Here is a 22,677-nt window from a genome sequence, read left to right as displayed (position 1 = left end):
ACTATGTGTTACTAATAGACATGGGCACGAACAGAAAAAAAAAAACCCGAACACCCTGTTCGATGTTCGGTGCCATCCATGAACAATGAACATGGACGAACATGAACTGTTCCTGGACATGTTCGTTGTTCGTTGTTCATGGGGGCCAAAACCACCCCCACCCCCAAACCACCCTCCATTTAGCCCCCCTTCCCCTCAAACCCACTTACCTGGCCCTTTAACGATCCCTTTAAACCATCAGCTGGCAGGTGGGGGGGAATTCCCCCTGCCAACTGCCCGCTAATAGTTTAAAGGGCCGGGAGAGCAGTCGCACAGCCAGGCTGCCTGCCCAATGCGAGAGAGGTGGGAAGATTCTCCTCATCCTTCTTGCACCCAGGAGACTCTTCCCAATGTCCAATACCCACCAAATTTGCAGGGGATATAGTAGTCACTGTCCTCTGAAGACCCCCCCCCCCAGTTTCAGAGAGATTGCACCCCGGAAAAGCATAATCGATGGCTCTCCCCCTTTAGTCCTCACTGTCCTCTGAAGACCCCCCAGTTTCAGAGAGATTGCACCCCGAGAAAGGCATGATCCATGGCTCTCCCCCTTTAGTCCCCACTGTCCTCTTAAGAGTCCCCCAGTTTCAGAGAGATTGCATCCTGAGAAAGGCATGATCCATGTGTGTCCCCTCCTCTTTGCTGTTATTTTCTGTTCACAGTGGCAAAAACGGGACTGTCTGCTGGAAATACTTTAAAGGGTTAAAGCCAGAAGGAAAGCCAGAAGGAGTTCAGACAGAGTTCAGTCCCTCCCTCTCCGGTTGCCAAGGGGATTGATTGCAGCAGGCTCCAGACTGTCTGGCTTGCCAAAGGGCTGTCGAAGGCAACGAACAAGGCTTTTAACCACCTGTTCATTTAGGATGGGGCCTCACGAACAGCTTGCTCGCGAACAGCAGATTGGGCTGTTCATGGGTTTTTTCTGTTCATAATGCTGTTCGTGCCCATGTCTAGTTACTAATTTAGCAGCTCAATGTCTGATGTGAGGTGAGCGTGTGAAAGTGCCTTATACTGGTTCCAACCACTTTTCTGTCAAAGGCAGTATTGCCTACTCTGACTGGCAGCACCTCTCCAGAGTCTCATGGAGAAGTCTCTCCCATTACCTACCACCTGCTTCTTTTAAATAGAAATGCCAGGGACTGAACCTGGGACCTTCTGCATGCAAAGTGAATATTCCAGCACTGGGCAATGGTCCCGTCCCCACTGTGTCTGGCCACAAGAAACAGGGCATTATCTGCTGTGATGCCTCATCTTTGGAACTTCTCCATATGGCTTGTCTGTTGCCTAGCCTATCTATGTAGCTTTTCTGACAGGTCAAAATATTTTTCCCCTTTTCATTCACACTTCTGATTGATTCTAATAAGTGTCAGGGTTTTGTTTTTGCTTGGTTGGTTTTTCTGTTGGCTTTTACTGTTCATTAGTACAATAATGTTTGCTCTTTTTTGCAGCTTATTGTTGACTATTTTCTTTTAAAGATTATTATTAATGACTTTCATTGGTTTGTTTTACTTGACATCAATTATTTTCTTATTGATTTATGTAAGCCTGCCTGAGAAGACTTTGGGCTGAGTTTATGAAGAATATAATTTTTAAATGGATGAATGCTACTCCAAATATGATCTAGAACAAGCAATTCCACTGACCACATCCATGTATGTGTACAAAGTTATTATTTATTTAGCACAGTTTTATTCCGTTTTTCCTCCAAGGAGAGTGGTATACATTTTTCTGTGCTCCTCCACTTTGTCCTGTCTTGTGAGAGAAAGTGACGGGTCTAGCAAACTTCCACAGGGATTTGAACCTGAGTCTCCCCCAGGTCCCATTACAGCACTCTAACCACTATACAATATGGTACATGCTGAACTTGGCACAGAGTTACCACCCCTGGGTATGGTTAGAGCCAGTTTAGTGTAGTGATTATGAATGGCGGGACTCTAATCTGGAGAACCGGGTTTGATTCCTCACTCCTCCACTTGAAGCCAGCTGGATGACCTTGGGTCACTCACAGCTCCTCGGAGCTCTCACAGCCCCACTCACCTCACGGGGTGTTTGTTGTTGTGGGGATAATAATAACATACTTTGTAAACTGCTCTGAGTAGGTGTTAAGTTATCCTGAAGGGCAGTATATAAATCATCATCATCATCATCATCATCATCATCATCATCATCATCATTATCATTATTATATTTGGAGATGGGAGACTGGTTGATTAATATTTCTTTTCTCCCCCATCATAAGGTGTCATGATGGCATACAATACAACCTTATCCAGTTTCCACTTTGCAAGTTTGACCAGCTTTAAAAACAGACCATACAGGTAAACTTCCTGAAAGTTTAGCTTCTGCCAATAGTGAGCTGGGTCATGTGATATAATATCGTCTACTCTGACTGGCAGCAGCTCTCCAGGGCCTCAGGCAGAGGTCTTTTATCTGGAGCTACAAGAGATTGAACCTGGGGCCTTCCGCTTTTAAAGCCAATGCCTATTTACAAGGAACCTACTTTTTAAAGTGCAGGACACACCACATGACATCCATATCGTGTGGTTTTTAGACTTCTAAATGGCACCATATGGTCACAGTATCATGTTCTCCAGTGACATCATCAGGGCAGTTTACAGTTGCACAGATTGACTCAACATAATCCTACTATATAAAAGAGCAAGCTGTATTGGCAACAACTCACTTTTTATCCTCACGCAGGCGCATTGCTGACAACTCTGACCTCGAGGCCACGGTGAAGCACTTGCTAGCCACCGGGAGGGGGCCTGCCAAATCAACAGCCTAAGCACTCCTCCCTGAGCCTCTCCTCAGCACCCTCCCACTCTGGCCTCCAGGCCACTGTGAAGTGCCCCTTGCCATTGGGAGGGGGCCCACCAAATCAGTTTTCTAGCGCTGTTGTATTTTTTCACATAACGGGCATTGTTCCTAGTTAGACATACACTGCTTGAATGATCACAGCCAAAAGGTGATATATTAAAGCCAGTGGCTCTGCTCCAATGATTCACTGGGTCCACCTACCTCACATGAGAAAAACAAATTGGGGGGGGGAGTAAAAAACACTCTGGGTTGTTTCCACCACCACCACCCCTTATACATCTGAATAGCTGTCATAGTCAGGAGCTGCATCTGTTTAAAATTGCTGGTTTTCGGTGGCAAGCCTCAGCTTTCACTGTAATTATTGTTATTTTATCAAACGCAAATCTGAGGGAGTGTTTTGCACTGACAAAAGGCTGCGAAGCCTTTGTTTATTCATTGCACCCTCTCTAAGTGTCCACCACACCTCTAGAGTTTAAACTTGGGATGTAAAACCTATTACAGCAAGAAACAAAGGTTTTCTTAAAGACATCAGGGGAGATTAATGTCTGCATGAATGGCAAGCAGAGCTGTCTCTGAAGAAAGAGAGGTTACATGAGGTATTTTGGGTAATATGATTCATGCATGTAAGAGTCTGTGTGTGTCTCTGTGCATGTGTCTGTGTGTGTGTGTGCATATATTGAGAAAAATTCTCCACTAAGCCTTGGAGAATGTTCCAATCATAGTCTCTGAGTTCTACATAAGCACACACAAATATATGCATGTATACAGCCGTGTTTGATGCGCATAGCACTTTATAGAATGAAACAAGCAAAATGCGAGACCTCTACTCTCAAGGGGTTGCCATCTAAATTTTGACAGAAAGGAAGACAGCGGAGGGAGGAGATGTAAGAATAAAGAATATATTCCAGTTAGCCTTGCAAGAAAGTGGTTGCAGGAGAAACGGCAAGTAGCCTTAATTTATTATAGGATTACAGTTCTGTGGGCTGGAGTCCATTTCATCCGCTGTTTGGAATGAAAAAACAGTTTGCAGAAATGTATGCACAACAGAGGAGAGAAAAAATGTGAAGTGGGGATTTAAAGGCTATACAGTGCCAGTATAGCTGGTGTTTTCTCTGTGTGTATGCGTGTGTGTGTGTGTGCATGTGCAATCAACTTATGGTATCCCCCAGCAAGAAGCTTTCAAGGCAAATGAGAGGCAGAGATGGTTTGCCAATACCGCCCTCTGCAGAATCTTCCTTGTCGGTTGCCCATCTAAGTACCGACCTTGCTTAGCTTCTGAGATCTGACAAGATTGAGCGATGCCACACTGACTTCCTTCCTACTGTCTTCTATGCCTGTTGCATTTCACAGCCATTTACATTGGAAAGAATATGTGTAAATGTAGTTTCATGTGCTTGGCTTTATTTCTAAAACAGCTCTTGCTGTGTTCCTCTTTTACACAATTAAAGCCAAACGCAAGCACAGGACCGATTTGCCAGCAGAGATTTCAGAATGTTTCCAGTAATCCCAGAACCCTACTCCGAAAAGGCCCTGCCAAAATCTAAGTGCTTTCAATGAATCAGCTTTAGCCAGGGTCAAAAGACTAGGCTACACATAGGAGACTGGACCATGTCTATATTGTCTAAATACATGATGTCTGGACTGTCTTGATTTTTATCACCAAACCACTTTCTCTAGCGTGTATGTACAAATGTCTGAGCAACAATAATTTAGTGGCTGTACATTATCAGTCTTACAAATCCCATGATTTGTAAGCCCCAGTCTTACAAATCCCATTTTCGGCTTCCCTGCCCCTCAAATTGCCACTGCAGCAGCCATTTGAAGGGCAGGAAGGCCATTTTCAGCCTCTTCCATTGCCCTGCAGGTCCCCAGGGTGGCGGAAGAGGCCGAAAACAACCTCCCCACACCCCTTCTGGGAGGAGAGGAAGAACGCTGCACTGCAGGATAAGGTAAGTCTGGGGCTGGGGCTGGAGATGCGGGAGTAGGGGGTAGGGAGGGCTGGGGTTTGGGCAGTTTAAAGGCAGGAAAGCCCCTTCCCCTGCCACTGTTAAGGCCAGAAGGGGGCATTTAAACTGCACGAACCACAAACTGGTTTGTAACTGGTCCAGTTCTGTGGTTCCTGGTTCAGGTTTTTTTGTTCCATGCCCATGTCTAGTCTGGATCCAAACATTGCAGTGAAAATCCTTTCTATCATTCCATATCTGTGGCTCTTGAAGCAGATGCCTCAGAAGGAGGTTCAAGCAGCGATGAGAAGTGACACTGTTTTAGTTTGAAGAAGAATGATGTAAGAAGCTCATATGACATCTATCCTCTCATCTCATACCAAACCACATGAACCTTCCCCACACTGTACTTAAGCTGAAATACAGCTGTGAATAGGTTGAGCGGGACTACCATCTGGTCAAACTAGTCACTGTGGTTTGTAACATGCAATGTCTGGGTTCCTCCAACTTGACTTTGACTGAGGGCCAAGCTACAAGTGACGAATGACACAGGTTGGACACTTGTCAGCTTCCCTCAAGTTTTGATGGGAAATGTAGGCATCCTAGTCTTGCAGCTTGGCTCTCCGAGGCTGTCCAATGGACTTTTCAACTGTCACTTGTCCAACATTCCGCCAAGCTGCCTACATTTCCCATCAAAACTTGAGGGAAGCTGACAAGTGTCCAACCTGTGTCATTTGTCACTTGTAGTTTGGCCCTGAGATAGTGAGACATCAGATGTGAGGAAATCTGTTTTTCAAGACCGTGTGGCCCCAATGCAATTCTCCCCCCCCCACATGGGGTGGAGAAGGATCTTTAGCATCCTCCCTGCCATTGTTCCAACCCAAAGGGCTCGGGGGGGGGGGGTTATGTGTTCCATTGAAGGGCTACACTTGTAATGATGCAACCCTGCAAAAAAGGTATGTTGGAAATGTGCTAAACAAGAAGGGATGTTTTATCATATGTGGTGGACATGTAAGAAAGCAAAGAGTTTCTAGTTGTAGATACAATCATCGATACAGAAGATTTTGAAGATTAAAATTGAAAACAGAGCCTTTTTTGTTGGGATTGATGGACAGCCAGTTGGAAAGAAGCTGTGGAAATTTGTTTTTATATTTGATCACAGCAGCAAGAGTGCTGTATGTGCAAAAATGGAAAACTCCAACACGGCCTACAATTGGGGAATGGTGGATAAACGTTTTGGAGTTTATGTCAATGGCAAAACTTACTTCACTGATCGGAGAAAAGACATTATCTACATTTTTAGTTGAATGGAAACCGTTTATAGACTTTTTACGTTAAATTTATAATAATGATTTATGGATTAAGAATCATGAACAATAGGAAAAAGATGGCTCTTATGTTTAACATAGAATCAGTGTAACTTGGAAAACAATATATATTTGTTGAGGAGAAAATCAGAACTCAATTTGTAGTTTAGTGTTAATCTTTTTCTTTTTTTAAACTGTATTTTCCCTTTATTATTACTAGTTGTTTGCCTTGTTTTTTATTTTTGGTTATATGTGTTGTTCGTGTGGTCCCTTTAAAATGGTGTGTTTTTTATTTCTTATGTTTACTGTTTATAGTTTAAATAAGTAAACAAAATTTGACAAGCAAAAAAAGAAGTTAGGGTAAAAAAAACAGGGCAGTGTAGAAGGCTGAAGTCCCTCCCCCTTCATGCCATGGTCCCAAATTGAATTGGTCCCTCACACTTGGAAAACAAGTTCCCTTATGTGTGATATCTGACAGCCTCAGTCCAACTCAGATTGGGGGAACACAGAAACTCCACATTACAAGTCATAATGTGTAGTTTAACCCTATGCATCGGCAGTTTGGCACACTTCTGATACATATCCAGAAGTGATGCCTATGAATAGATGGCTTAAAATGTAGCTTCCCACAGAAAAGGATGCTATTTCTCCATAGCTTTAAAGTCAACATTTCTGTTTTTATATTGTCAGTTGCTATGATGCATTGGTTAATGGGCTGTATTTTTGATGTTGTGAAGCGACTTTTACTAAGTGTAAACAGCTGAGATAAAATGAGAGAGGTGCTATGTTCACGTTGGCTGCAGAAAACGGGGCACAGAGTATATACATTAACCACCCAATGCAGCATCTGCTGTGGGCATGCAGGGACTTTAGCGTGCACATTGTTGCTCGCATGTTCAAGCGAGTGATGCTAATGCTCTTCAATGTGCGTCTGGAGCATTTCCCAATATTGAAATAAATGAAGCATTTCCAGGAGCATACTGGAGTCCAATGGAGCATCAGACACCCGGTGAAGTAGGCGCTAATCCACAAAAGTTTATGCTGCAATCAATTTGATAGTGCCATGAGATGATTTGTTCAATGAAGAGTGTTCGTTCCCAGCATCATAGATGGAAATGGAAAAATCAAAGCCAGCTTTCAATTCTCACTCATCCTTTTTTTAGGCTGCCTCCCAGCACGACTGCATGATGCCACCTCTCTCACCTCCTGAAATCCCTTCTCCAAACTCGCCATTCCCATGAAACCTTTAGTACAGCCTTTTAGTTCCCATTCTCCACTGAAACTACATCTATATATTACTGAAACAAATGCATATTGTTTCCCTACCTCCGCCCCTCTCCCCTTGTTATTTTCTTCCTTGTTTCAAAAGTTAGATTATAATTTCCTTGGGGCACATACTTGTCTCCTTGTACTCTGTAAAGTGGCATGCATCTTCATAGTCTATTATTATTAATATCCATTGGTGTGGGGGATCCAGGTTCAAAGCCCAGCTTGGCTATGAAGCTCACTACAGCCAGTCATTTTCTCTCAGCCACAGCTACTTCACGGGATTGCAAAAACAGAAAAGGGGGGAAGAGAGACAGGATAAAAATGTGCTAAATAATAATAATAATAATAATAACAACAACATTTGATTTATATGCCTCCCTTCAGGACAACTTAATGCCCACTCAGAGCGGTTTGTAAAGTGTGTTATTATTATCCTCATGACAATCACCCTGTGAGGTGGGTGGGGCTGAGAGAGCTCTGAAAGAGCTGTGACTGACTTCAAGTGGAGGAGTGGGGAACCGAACCCAGTTCTCCAGATTAGAGTCCTGCTGCTCTTAACCACTACACCAAACTGGTTGTCACACCAAACTGTAGCAGTATTTGCAGCAGTGGCAGCAGTACTAATAGTAATAGTAGTATCTGAGACTTTGGACAGAAAACTACACTTCTCCCAGCTTTAATGATTCAGCAAGACAAAGCTCACAAGCTTCAATACAGTAGCAACCAGAGAAAAGTTTCACCCCACAAATTCCATCAGATGACTTTATTCAAAATTACCATGCCAAGATGCAGACATGGCCAACCAGTACACAACAGATCCAATGCCAAATTGCACGTTTCCTGAACTTGTTCTCCCATATTATATCCTATCTGATTTGATAGTGCAGAAAACACTTCACTCTGATCTCCAGAATTCTGTTCCTTGTGCAAGTACTGAGAGCACTGAGGTATGGGAACACTGAGGAAGGAGTTCAAGAGTCGACTCTCATTCCCTGGCTAGCACCTACACTAAAATAAGCACTTCAGCACTTCATAGGGTACTGCTTAGATTTTGTTGTTGTTGTTGTTGTTGTTGTTGTTGTTGTTGTTGTTGTTGTTGTTGTTGTTCCTGGTTTATGAATTCCTATCAGGACATTGGGCACAATAGGTACCTCTTGTGAGACATCTTCAGCAGCACCAGGTCTGCCTGTCTCATCAGAACCAGCAATCCCATGACGATCTAACCAATTCACATAACGTTTTCCTATAATTTATTTTTTGATTCCATAGATTCCAAGAGATGTGCCAGTTTGCCTTTTAAAAACATTTACACCAACAAAAATGTAACATCACCATCTGCTTTGAATCTTTCTCTTTATGTCTGAACTGTGGCTCAGTTCAGATATAAAGCAAAACCATGGGGTTTTCAATATGGTTAGTCTGTGATTCAGCTTGTAGACAATAACTCAAATACTGATTTATCTTGACAAATGCTGGTTTCATTGCCTTTTCTCTATAGCCAGGGAGAAAAGGCCAGAATAGGGTCGGGCTGTCTGCATTCACACATCATGCCAAATCAGTAAATAACAGCTGTTAATAAAACAACTTCAAATCATGATTGCAAATCCTGGTTTGATGGACCCTTATTAACCACGGTGGAGTGGCCCCCATTCAGACAATTACACTAACCACAATTATCTCAATTAAATCATATTCACTTAAACAACAGAAAACATTATAGGAAGGATGTCATAAATGCCATAAATAATACCATCCTATAATTCCAAGCAAGAATCAGTCTGTGGAAAATAAATCACTTACTAATAATGTAAATTGGTTAGTAGCTGACAAAAATTGTGCACTTCAGTGCAGAAGCAGTTCATTGGATGAGCCATAGCTCTGTGGTAATATAGCTGCTTCACATTCCAGGTTCAATATCTGGCATCTCCAACTAGAGCTGGAGTCCCCAACATGGTGCCCATGGGCGCCCTGGTTCCTGCCAACATGTTCCCAGGTGCCCATCAAGTGTTTTTAGAAAGTGGGCTGGGTCAGTTGGGGATTTGCTTGTCGGTGCTTCTCATTGGTCACTGAATATCCAATCGGCTGGTCAAATTAAAATAATGGTTCAGCAGCAGCTACCACCACAATGTTAATTTTATTCTCTCTCACTCCTCTTCTCCCCTGAACTTAGGCTTCCTCAGTGTGTGTGGCTTCCCCTTACATGGCAGCCATTTTCTGGTTGCCCTCACCATAGAGTTGCCAGCTTTAGGCTGGGAAATTCCTGGAAATATTTGAGGTGGAAGCTGGAGAAAGCATAGTTTGGGGAGGGGAAGAACCTCAGTGGGGTATAATGCCATAGAGTTCACCCTGCAAAGCAGCCATTTTCTCCAGAGGAATTGATCCCTGGAGTCTGGAGATCTCCAGGCCCTATCTGGAGATTGACAACCCTAGCCCACTACCCTGTGTCAGATTTTCAAAGGTATCCACAGGTTCGAAAAAGGTTGGGACCCCCTGAGTTAGAGTATAAGGACAAATTTGCTTAATGTAAGAGCCACATAGAATAAATATCAGACGTTTGAGAGCCACAAGACATGATGCACTGAAGTGACTTCAGAGGATGAGGCAAGTTTGGGGGAATGTCTTGAAAGTGACATCACAGGAAGGGGTGGGGTTTTGGTGCAGTATGCTGGAAGTGACATCATTGGAAGGTGTAAAGCTTGGGAAGAGCCATCACCTGACCTTTGACAAAAGTGATATCACATCCTTGATAGGCTTCACCCCCCAAAGGGGTGTCCCCAGGTATTTTCTGAGTTGGACCTGGCAACAGCAATGTTTTTATTGAAAATATGAAAGACATGGAAAGAAAGAAGGAAAGAAGGAAGGGGAGGAAGGGAAAGACATGGAAAGAAAGAGGGAAAGAAGGGAAAGGAGGGAAGGAAATAAACTAAACTAAAATAAGCTGTATGGCCACAGCGATACTCAGAGACCTCCGGGAGCCGCACAAAATGTCTAGAAGAGCCGCATGCGGCTCCCGAGCTGCAGTTTGGCCACCCCTGGATATAATGTGATGTGAAATACTTCTGCTCAGGACCTTGGAGAGCTACTGCTTCATAGAGTGGTCAACAGTGATGACTTTGATACACCAATGGTCTGACTTCGTAGAAGGCAGATTTGTATGTGATTAGGTCCCAAGGAAATCAATGGAAATTAAGCTAGCCACAACTAATTATTCCATGGATATCAATTATATGGTGGTGAAGAGTGCCCTCAAGTCATAGCTGATTTATGGCGACTCCTGGAGGAGTTTTCATGTCAGGAGACTAACAGAGATGGTTTACCATTGCCTTCCTCTGCAACTCTGGTCTTCACTGGAGGTCTCCCATCCAATTACTAACCAAGACCAATCCTGCTTAGCTTCTGAGATCTGATAGGATCAGGCTCACCTGGACTACCTAGATCAGTTATATAAATTCTACATTTTATGCAGATTGAGGCCCTAATATTTTATGGGATCATTATAAAACAAGGCTAATAAATAGAGTGAGATTCCTAGGTTTATTACATCATTGTATTACTAAAATTATTTGTCAAAAGTTACCACACAAAGATTGATTAAAAATGAGGAAAAGCAAAATTAGGTGCAGCAACAAGTAATAGCTTAAAAATGTATTTCTTAATTTCTTTATTCTCTGCTCTTATGACTAAAGTCTTGAGCATCAACAACATAGAAGAACTGAAAGCAATTATAATGATAATAATGCAAGTAATGATAATAATGATGATGGATATAACCAACACCACCCAATTGTAACACCAAGTTGTCCAGATCTGGCTATCTATTAGATTTAATCACATAGGAGAAGAATTTGGCTACTGCCAGAGTAATATTATGATCACTTCCAGCCAAAAGGATCTGTAGCTTATAGTGGGCTGGGACACAGGCCAGATTCTTTACAAAGAGAGAAACAAACATATCCCTATACCTATGGAACTTTGGACAATCTCACAAACAATGGAGAAAGGTGTCACGGGCCCGCTTCCTGTGTCACAGCTGCACAGTCTATCAGCTAATGGGTTCCCTCCAAAGCAACCAGATAGTCTGCAGTTGGGGTTGCATTAAAATGAGCCAACATAAAAGCTCTTTGATATTTAGGAACCATAAAGTAATTGAGATATGCTAGGCTAGATTCTGGGTATACCAATCTCAAGTAGAAAGGAGAGCAAACTCCACGGCCCTGGGTTCTAGTAATGAATTCGACTAAGGCATAGAGACATTTCAGAAACAAATTCCTAATAAAAGTCAGACTGGGGTGGTTGATATTGTTAGGAGAAATCCCCAGCCAGTCCAAGCAGGAAGTTACCAGCTTCTGACAAGCTGTTTTAAAGGTATCCATTCTCAGTAAAAAAAAAAAAACCCGTTCTCGAGAAGCATAAGTTAACTTATAAATTTTAAAAAAATAAAATGTAGTGAATCATATTAGACAGATTCTTCTAACAGACTAGAACCAACTTGATTGGATCTGGCTGCCATTTTCTGAATATAGAGCTTCACCACTTTTAAAAAATGAAAGTTTCAGCCACAATCTAATATACAAGTTCAATTAAACCATTTCAAAGTCCGGGCATTCTTGCATGTGCCTTCTTTGAGGATCAGAATTGCACATTCAAACTATCTGATTCCTGCACACTACTCATACCTTGAACTGACTTTTCACTGATCTCCTTTTTACTTCTGTTCATCAGAAGGAAAACCACAGTAGCTTCATTTTTAGTTTAAAAAAAAAGTGTCCCAGTGAAATGGATGTTCTACGCTCATACTTGTTGGGTTGCATTTTTACACAGCATAGTGTAGTGACTAGGATCTGGGTGACCTAGGTTTGAATTCCCCACTCCACCTTGGAAGCTTGTTGGGTGACCCTTCACCAGTCTTGCACTCTCAGCCTAACCTACCTAACAAGGGCCATTTCCACACTACTTACCTTCATCCGGAACGCTCCGGAATGTCGTGAAAAAACTGTGGAAGATAGCGTCTTCTTGTGCGAGTTTTGTGCAATGTCACACAAAACTTGCACAAGAAGATGCTACCTTCTACATTTTTTCTGCATCGTTCCGTGGCATTCCGGATGAAGGTAAGTAGTGTGGAAACGGACAAGGTTATTGTGAGGAAAAACTGGAAGAGAGGAGAATGATATAAGCTGCTTTGGGTCTCCATTGGGGAGAAAGATGAGGTATAAACAATGTAAAATAAATAAATAATTAAATGAATAAATATATAAATAAAAGAAAGAAAGAAAGAAAGAAAGAAAGAAAGAAAGAAAGAAAGAAAGAAAGAAAGAAAGAAAGAAAGAAAGAAAAAGAAAGTGCGAGCCTGAAATGTTCCCTCTTTACTAGCGGAAAGCCATTACACAACGCAGACTACCATATATCAATAACTTTTTGATAGACATGTTTATTTTGTTCTGTGGTTAGGAACAAGGAAAGGTAGTAAAAACCCTGATGTAAACAGTTTGCATAGTAAATAACAGCAATGATGTTGGTGGAATCAATTCACATGCATGAGAACACAATCTATGCAGCACACAACCAAGCAAAGCAACAGTACAGGTTACGAGATAGTTGGGATATGATAGATAGGATCAGGACTTTTTTTCAGCTGGAAGGTGGTGGAACGGAGTTCCGGAACCTCTTGAAAATAGTCACATGGCTGGTGGCCCCGCCCCCTGATCTCCAGACAGAGGGGAGTTTAGATTGCCCTCCGTGCCATGCAATCTAAACTTCCCTCTGTCTGGAGATCAGGGGGCGGGGCCACCAGCCATGTGACTATTTTCTCCAAGGGCAACCACTGAGTTCCACCACCTCTTTTCCCAGAAAAAAAGCCCTGGATATGATAGTCCAGGAACAAAAAGCAATAGTGTTTCTGAAGATAGAACTATATGTTGCATTTGATACAAGGCTGCTGCCTAACATTGAATCCGCATGTTAAATTCTTCCCTTGTTCCCCTATAATGCAAAGAAGATCACTTACCCTGTGTTCTGACATCCTTGCAGTATGCATTTTACTGTCCATACCAGCAGCTTGTCAGTGATACGTAGCAAGGAAAGAGCATCTGTAGCATCTGGAACATGGAGTAAGTGATAAGGGAAGGCTGTGGCTCAGAGCTAGAGCATCTGCTTGGCATGCAGAGAGTCCCAGGTTCAATCCCCAACATCTCCAGTTAAAAGGACCAAATAGTAGGTGATGAAAAAGACTCTACCAGAGACTGTTAAGAGCTGCTGCTAGTCTAAGTAGACAATATTGTCCTTGATGGACCAAGGGTCTGATTCAGTATAAGGCAGATTCATGTGTACTTGTTGCACAGAGGGTAGCAACTAGCAAGGTAGGGAACCGGCCACAGAGATGCCATTTTTAACAGCAGTTCTGTGGTGATGGTAATTAGTAGTTCCACTTTAGGTGTCCGAAGATACATTGTAGTGGATTGTTACATCCAATATTGAGTACAATAGAGATTTTTTTTAACTCAATTAGAGTGTTTTGTCATTGACTTTAATGAATTCAATGACAGTTGTTCAGTTTGAAGTCAAATGTGTCAACTGATAAAGTTTTGATCTTTTTAGCTCTTTCCAGGTACTCTGCAGAAATGATTTCCTGCATCACCCCCAAACTATCAGAGCAATATTTAGTTCTTTATTTTTATGTTATTTATAGTCTGCCTTTCTCACTGAGATTCAAAGCAGATCGCACAGTGGAAGTCAATATGATCAACAACTGAGACATTCAATAAACAGTGCAATAGGGTATGCAAATAAAAATTTGCAGATATTTGGGGTGGGGGGGAAGCAGAAATCCAATCTCGAGCTGAAGCAATGCATTAGCAATTAACCATGACATATTAAACAACACAGAAACTACCCAGTAGGAACATACGTACAGCAACAATGAGTACATAGCAGGCCACTCCTATGCAACTTCTAGGTCAGCTTCAGTTGCACCAGAGCCCCCCAAAACTCAGAAGCCGAGAATTTGACAGACAAACCATGCTTACTACTTACACTACACACTTAGCAGCTCCTGATAGAGTACAGGTTAACAGAAGGCTTGTATTTCCAGTATAATTTATCCTCGAAAAAAGATTACAAGAACTTCAGTGTCCTGCCAGTTTGTTTCCATGTTCTGTTCAAGGCACAATCCTAAACAGAGTTACTCTAGTCTAAGCCCATTGAAATCAATGAGCTTAGACCGGGGTAACTCTGTTTAGGAGTTTACACTGGCCCTTCATGGCCTAGGATGCAGATATCTGAAGGATCATGTATTCCCATGTGTTTACAATCCTCTGGTTGCCACCTTCTGGGTTTTTTCCCCCTCACTTAACATTGCCCACTTGGCATCTACTAGATCCCAATTCTTTTTAGAAGCAGCTCCCACCTTACCTCGAGGAGGTGAGGGAGGGCACTGTTCTTAGAAGTTTTCAGGAGGCACGGTTTTGTTTGCAAGGGCTTTTAATGAAGTCTAAGCTGCAGGTATTTATTGGGGAGAGGGTTAATGGAGTGAGCATCAGAAATCACAAACCTAAAATAACAAACAACTTCACAACATAAAATTCCTGGGAATGCCAAGTTTTAATGCTGGGCTTTCTTATAAAAAGGTAAAGGTAGTCCCTTGTGCAAGCACCGAGTCATTACTGACCCATGAAGAAAAAACAGGGTTAACATACCTGTAACTTATGTTCATCGAGTTCTTCTGTGCTGACACACATGGGGACTGCGCAGGCGCAGGCCAGCCGCCGGAGAATTTTCTAGAGCTTCCATGGCTCCGAAGGGGCCGTTTGTCGCGCGCCTCAGCGACCGTTTTCCCGCCCAAACGGTCACGTGATCCTCCAGCGACCAACGGCCCCTTCCCTCAGTTCTCCCTTGCCGCCGCTTGACCAACACACTTCAGCCGTAACACCTTAAAAACACCAATTTCCGTTACAGCCAACACAGTATTGTGCATTGGAGTTCACAGCGGGGTAGGAGGGAGGGTTGTGTGTCAGCACAGAAGAACTCGATGAACATAAGTTACAGGTATGTTAACCCTGTTTTCATCTTCGTTCTTCTGTGCCTCCACACATGGGAGTGTACCAAGCTTCACACAATAAGGAAGGCGGGGGTGAAGTCCAACACAATTTTATTAAGCAAACAAGATCAACAATAAATAGATATGCATATATACATCTATGTAAAAATACTGTGTAAGGACACATAAATACTCAATATTTACATATATACACACCCCCAGGTACATATATACACACTTCCACTCAAGGGTACCCAACAGGTACGTCAAGGAAGTCAAACCAAAACTCCCTCAGGAAAAGAGGGAGTGTAAGACAGCCTTGGCCACAGATACATCCTGCTCCGCATTGACATCAACGGCGTAATGCCTGACAAAGGTGTCTGCAGAGGACCATGTGGCTGCTTTACAAATGTTAACCAGGGGCACCCCCCTGAGGAGTGCCGAAGAGGATGCTTGGGACCGCGTGGAGTGGGCTCTGACATGAAGCGGGCAAGCCACCCCTGCTAGGGAATAGGCCTTGCTAATGGCCGTCACAATCCACCTAGACAGGGTCTGTGAGGAAGCCCTGTTACCCTTGTCCTTGGCCCCAAAACATACAAACAGGTGAGGACTGGAGCGGAATCCCTTCGTCCTATCCAGGTAATAGGCTAGGGCCCTCTTCAAGTCTAGGGTATGGAGGGCCTTTTCCCCCTTAGAGGAAGGTTGAGGAAAGAATGCAGGCAGTGAGATATCCTGCGAGAGGTGGAAGGCGGACACCACCTTGGGCAGGAACCCGAGGCAGGGACGCAGGACCACCTTGTTGGGATGAAACACAAGAAAGGGAGGGTCAGACCGCAGTGCAGACAGCTCACTGACCCTTCTGGCCGATGTGACGGCCACCAAGAATGCTACCTTGTAGGATAGCATATCCAAGGGGCATGTAGCCATAGGTTCAAATGGAGGCAACATGAGACGTGAGAGCACCAAGGACAGCGACCACTGAGGCACTGGCGCTGACACAGGTGGGTAAAGATTGTACATGCCCTTAAGGAACTGGCGGGATTGTGGGTGAGAAAACACAGTAGCACCCTCAACTCGGGTGTGAGCAGCAGATATCGCTGCCAGGTGGACCTTGAGGGAGGAAGCCTTCAAGCCCTGGCCACGCAAGTGGCACAAATACTCGAACACCACCCCCAAGGGACTGTTGTCAGGCACCACTCCTCTGGCAAGTGCCCAGAGCTCAAACCTGCGCCACTTGGCCGCATAAGCGCGCCTAGTGGATGGCCGACGAGCATTCAGGAGGACCCTCTGTACCTCGTCAGTAAAGCCTATCGGGGAGGAACGATCCGCCAAGCCGTTAGATGCAGCTTCCTTGGATCGTGGTGGACCAGGCTCCCGTGTAGGAGAAGGTCTTGCCGAGGGGGCAGACTCACATACGTCCGTTGGGACATCTGCAGGAGCTTCGGGAACCAAACCTGCCGTGGCCAGAAGGGGGCCACTAGAATGCAGTCCGTCCCGTCCTCCTCTATCTTGCACAGGACCCTGGGAATCAAGGGGAATGGAGGAAACATGTAGTGCAAGCCCTGCGTCCACGTAAACTGGAAGGCATCCCCAATAGAGAGGGGGTCGCTCCCTGCCCTGGAACAGAACGTGTGGGCCTTGGTGGTCGCCGCAGTGGCGAACACATCTATCACTGGATGACCCCACATCTGGAAGATCGGCCCAACGCACTCTACGTTCAGTTCCCACTCGTGTTCCAGTAAAGGGACCCTGCTGAGGGCATCTGCCCGGGCATTGTCCGACCCAGCCACGTGTATAGCACGGAGCGACACGCCGTTCTTGATAGCCCACTGCCAAGTGAGTGTGGCTTCCCGGCACAGAGCCATGGACACTGTGCCCCCCTGCTGATTCACGTAGTACATGGCAGTCGTGTTGTCCGTCTGCACCAAGACATGACGATTTCTCAGCAGTGCTGTAAGAGACACAAGTGCGAAACGAATGGCCCTTAGTTCAAGCACATTGATATGGAGGGTCTTTTCCCTGTCAGACCAGACATCTTGCACCGACACATCACCACAGTAAGCCCCCCATCCCAACAGAGAGGCATCAGTGGTAACCGTGATGTCATGGTGTTGATACCCGAAAGGGGTCCCTCTAAACAAGTTGTCGTCAGACAGCCACCAGTCCAAGGAGGAGAGGATGACCCTCGGGATAGAGAATTTGAGGGACGGAGGGTGCAGTAGAGCATCATACCTCCGCACAAACCAGTTCTGTAGAGGGCGCATACGCAGCCTAGCGAAAGGCACCACAGAGGTGGCCGCTGCCATATGCCCTAGTAAGCACTGGATAGTGCGCACAGACTGGAACCGGTTCCTTTTAAACACGGCCACTAGACCCTTTAGGGACCGAGCCCTCTCCAAGGGGAGCAGGGCCTTACCCTCCACAGAGTCTAACAGTGCACCAATGTAGGACACCTTGCAGTTGGGCACCAGTTTGGATTTCTCCAAGTTCACCAGGAGCCCCAGGCGTTGGCAAGTGCTAAGTACCAAGCCAATGTCCTGCACCAGCCTAGACTCTGATTCAGCCACGATGAGCCAGTCATCGAGGTACGGAAAGATGGTACAGCCTTCTTCCCGTAGGAAGGAAACCACAGGGGCTACACATTTAGTGAACACTCGTGGGGCAGTGGACAGGCCAAAGGGGAGCACCTTATACCGGAAAACCCTTTGCCGGTAAACAAAGCTCAGGTACTTCCTGTGCTCCTTCCGTATGCCCACGTGAAAGTATGCGTCTTTTAAGTCAAGAACCGCAAACCAATCCCCCTGTTTCAGCAAGGCGATCACAGCCGCCAACGTTACCATTTTGAATTTGGTCACCTTGAGGAAGGCATTAAGGCCCCTCAGATCCAAGATGGGACGTAAGCCCCCATCCTTCTTAGGGACCAGGAAGAACCTAGAGAAGAATCCCTTTACAGAGTCCTCATAGGGCAATTCTTCCACAGCACCTTTGGCCAAGAGCGACACGATCTCCGCATCCAGCTCGGCCATAGTGTTATTGACAGCTGTCAGGGGTGAACTGCATCTAGGCAGCTCAACGAACTCCAGCCCGTATCCCAGTTCAACAATAGTTAAGACCCATGAGTCAGATGTTATTGACTCCCACTCAGAGAGGAGTGGACTAAGTCTGTCCGAAAAGTTCGGGGATACGGCTGGCGTGACCCGTCAGTACTGCCTCCCGGTGCCCTGCTGATCCTTCTGTTGGGCCGGTTGTTGTGCCGGACGAGGCTTGAAGGGCCGACGCCTCCTCTGCTGTTGTGCGGGAGGGTAAGGCCGCTGTTGGTAGGCAGGATACTGCTGGTAGCCTGGCCGCTGTTGATGGTATCTGCCCTGGTAATGGTAAGGACCAGATCGGGGAGCGTACCGTGACCTGGAGGAGGGCTTGTCCGCTGGAGCCAGGCCCAAAGACCGCGCCGTCTGCCGGTCCTCTTTCTTTTTCTTCAGGGTCTCGTCGGTCGCTTTGGAAAAGAGCGAGTCCCCCTCAAATGGCATGCTCTCCACTCTGGAACGCACCTCTTGGGACAGGGCCGTAGACCGCAACCAGGAGTGGCGCCTGAGGACCACCGCCGAAGCCATTCCTCTAGCAGCAGTGTCAGCAGCGTGGCTTCCAGCGTTCATCTGCTGCTTAGACAGCCTCACAGCCTCTGTCTGCAGCAGGGACACCACAGCCTTCTGCTCAGGAGGGAGGTCTCGCGTATAGGATGCCAACTTCTCCCAGAGGTACAGCTGGTACCCTGCCATGATGGTCTGATAGTTGGCAATCCTCAGACCTAGGGAAGAGACGATGTATTGGCGCCTGCCCATGGCATCCAGTTTCTTGCCCTCCTTATCAGCAGGTACCGAGGAGTGACCCGATCGCCTGGGGTTGAACTCCTCTGTGACCAAGGAGGAAGGTGGAGGGTGTTTCACCAGCGCCGGCCAGGTACCCTGCTTGATCTTGTAGAGCTGCTCAATCCTCTTGGATGTTGGAGGTTGATCGCAGGGCACCTGCCACACCTTCTCCACGATTTCCTCAAGACCCTCGAGCATGGGGAAGCCAACATATGCCGGGTTGTCTCCATAAATGCGCTTGAGGAGCTTGTCCTTGGTTTGGGGAACCGCCGAGGAGATGTCCATCTCGAGAGCCTTGGCCATCCTCGCCATCTGGTCGGCGTAGATGCGGAGGTCCTCGAATGGCGAGTCCGCAGATGGTACCAGCTCCTCAGCTGGCGATGGTTCGGACCAGGACTCCGACTGGTAGCCGCCAAAGCTCTCCACATCCTCCTCATCGGAACCGACCTGGGATTCCGGAACCTGGTGCGGAGGGGGAGCCCACGTCGACCTCGATGTCGAAGGCCTCGGTTCCGACACGGAGAAACCCGCAGGTGCCCCTTCCCACTGGCAATGGTATGGCGAGGGGAGGTAGGAGGCCTGTCGATGTCGGGACGCAGTGGACCGGGCCGATCGGACACTGTCCCCAGACCGACGTCGCTCACGACCGGCAGCTGGTGGAGACCGAAGAGCAGGCGATGTTCGGATCCGACGGCGCGGGCTCGGCTCCGGTCCCGAAGAGAATTCAGCGGGCACCGTCTCGAAGGCCATCGGATCCGGCACCGGCACGGAGATGTCCTCTGGCTCTGGGGAATCCAGATGAGGGGAAGGCGTGTGAGGAAGCACGATGACCTCTTCCTGGGGAGCGGGACGCGGCGACCGGTGATGTTTGGTCTTCTTCTTCTTCTTCGCCGGTTCCGAAGAAGACCTCGGAACCGACGCGCTCCTCGCCTTCGAAGGGGACCTCGGCCTTGATCTCTTAGGTTTCACCGGAATCGACCCGGTCGTCGGTTCCGATCGGGGACTCGGTAGACGGATCCTCGGTTCCGATGTCGGTCTCGGATCCGACCTGGTGGAAGATGCGCTACGGGGCGGCCGCACCGGTCCCTGCGCTGGAGAGGCCGCTCTCGACGCCGAGGCACTCGGGGGACGCGGTTTCGACCCCGACCTCGCGGAGGCCACTGAGCCAGCTCTGGAATGCCGTTCGGCAGAGGGGCTAGGGCCGGCCTTGGAGGAGGGCAACGGGGCGCCTCCGGACATGACCTTCTGCCACAGGGAGGAGTTAAGACGGGCCTTGCGCTCCTGTCGGGCCTTGCTGGTGAAGCCCTGGCAAATTTTACAGGCCGTTACATTATGGGTCTCCCCCAAACAGAACAGGCACAGTTCATGGCCATCGGTCTTGGCCATTTTAGTGTGGCATTGGAGGCAATGCTTGAAGAGAGCCTTTGAGGCCATCTTCAGGGGCACGCGAAAGGAAGGTCAAAAACAGTCCGAGTCAAATTACCGAGTCCACAACAAAGTCCAAACGAGATCCGAAGAATAGTCGAGGTCACGAAGTCCGAAGTCAAAAGCCAAGCAATCAGTCAGAATAAAGCACGAAGCACAAAAAAGCACAGAGCAACGAAGCTCACGTTCTCTCCAAGCGGCGGCAAGAAGAGAACTGAGGGAAGGGGCCGTTGGTCGCTGGAGGATCACGTGACCGTTTGGGCGGGAAAACGGTCGCTGAGGCGCGCGACAAACGGCCCCTTCGGAGCCATGGAAGCTCTAGAAAATTCTCCGGCGGCTGGCCTGCGCCTGCGCAGTCCCCATGTGTGGAGGCACAGAAGAACGAAGATGAACTTCATGTTTTCTTGGCAGACTTTTTGTTATGGGGTGGTTTGCCATTGCCTTCCCCAGTCCTCTACACTTTACCCCCAGGAAACTGGGTACTCATTTTACCGACCTCGGAAGCATGGAAGGCTGAGTCAACCTTGAGCCAGCTACCTGAACCCGGCTTCAGCCAGGATCGAACTCAGGTCATGAGCAGAGCTTGGACTGCAGTATTGCAGCTTACCACTGTGTACCATGGGACTCTTCTAAGACAGAATCACAATATTTTAAAACAGACCGAAAATGTTAATCTTTGGCACTGACTGAAATGCAAATGCAGAATTATCCGTATTTTCCAAGAATTTCATCGTATGGATCAAAGCCCTGTGAAATTCATGGGGGAGGATTCCAGGCAGTTATGCTGGGCTTTCCCCCTCCCTCACAAAGACCATTGCCATTTCCCCCCTCCCTCGGAAGCAGCATTGCCCTATGGTCTCCCTCCCTTCCAAAGATACTTGGTGTTTGTCTGTGGCCTGTCCCAAATAGCCACGTCCTTTGCCCTTTCTTTCTCCTTCCCTCCATCCCAAACACCCTTCCCCTTTGACCCCCATCCATGCCTGCCAAACACTTTCCCCCTTTTGACTCCCTTCCCTCACAAAGGTATGCTTCCTTTGCCCCCCCCCTTGCAAACATTCCCTTGGCTCCCACTTTCCCACCCTCCCTCCTAAAAAGCATTCCCTTTCCACTCCCCCCATTCCTGACCTTTGGTGGAGCTTGCCGGTCCGGCCTGCCTTGCAGTGGTCCGCAACTCCCTGGGATGGACCTGTGCTGCTTCCTGGCTCAACAGCCCTCTCTGCACCGTGGCGCTGGTGGTGGACAATAGAGCTAAAAGTCGAGCAAGTTTTCTACACATGCACAGAAAATGCTTTTGTTGTCTGTTTTCATGGGGGTTAAACCCTCCCGATGTACTTTTGTAATGTTTTGCATTTAAATAGTTTCAATTTTATTTCTGCTGCCTAATGTCGGTTTTTCAAATATTTGTTACTGTGGGTTTAAATGCAGGCCTGTAAGGTGAGAAGAACATAGGCTGAGTGGGTGAATGGAGTGTAATCTGATTAGACTGTAGCTGTCTCCTACAGCACAGAGTGAATTGCAGTTTTAGGCAGAGAGCTGAGAGAAAAGGGTTCATTCTGGTCCAAAGAGGCAGAGAATATCTATGTGTCTCTGAGAGAAAGTATTTATTCTGCCAAGTTCAATGGAACTGCGTATCTCTGAAAGAGGACCAAGCTACAAATGATGAACGGCACTTGAACACAAGTGAACAGACTCAAATGAAGGGTTGCCAGGCCCCCTCAACCTCCCAGCGGGGGATTGGGGCCTGGCACTAACCTGTGAGGAGGGGGGTGCGCGCACGCTCCCACAAGCATGATGACGTCACTTGTGATGTCATCACGCGGCCGTTCCACTCCACAGTGGCTCAAAACGGGCCCAATCCATTCCCAAACGGGCCCGTTTCAGGTGCTGCAGAGTACGGGAGCGCTCCTGCACTCAGCAGTGCCCGAAATGGGCCCGTTTGGGCCCGCATCGGGCCCGTTTTGAGGCACTGTGGAGCGCAGGAGCAC

The sequence above is a fragment of the Eublepharis macularius genome, chromosome 2, assembly GCF_028583425.1.
Source record: "Eublepharis macularius isolate TG4126 chromosome 2, MPM_Emac_v1.0, whole genome shotgun sequence".
In the NCBI taxonomy this organism is placed as follows: domain Eukaryota; kingdom Metazoa; phylum Chordata; class Lepidosauria; order Squamata; family Eublepharidae; genus Eublepharis; species Eublepharis macularius.
This window is presented reverse-complemented; position numbering follows the sequence as displayed.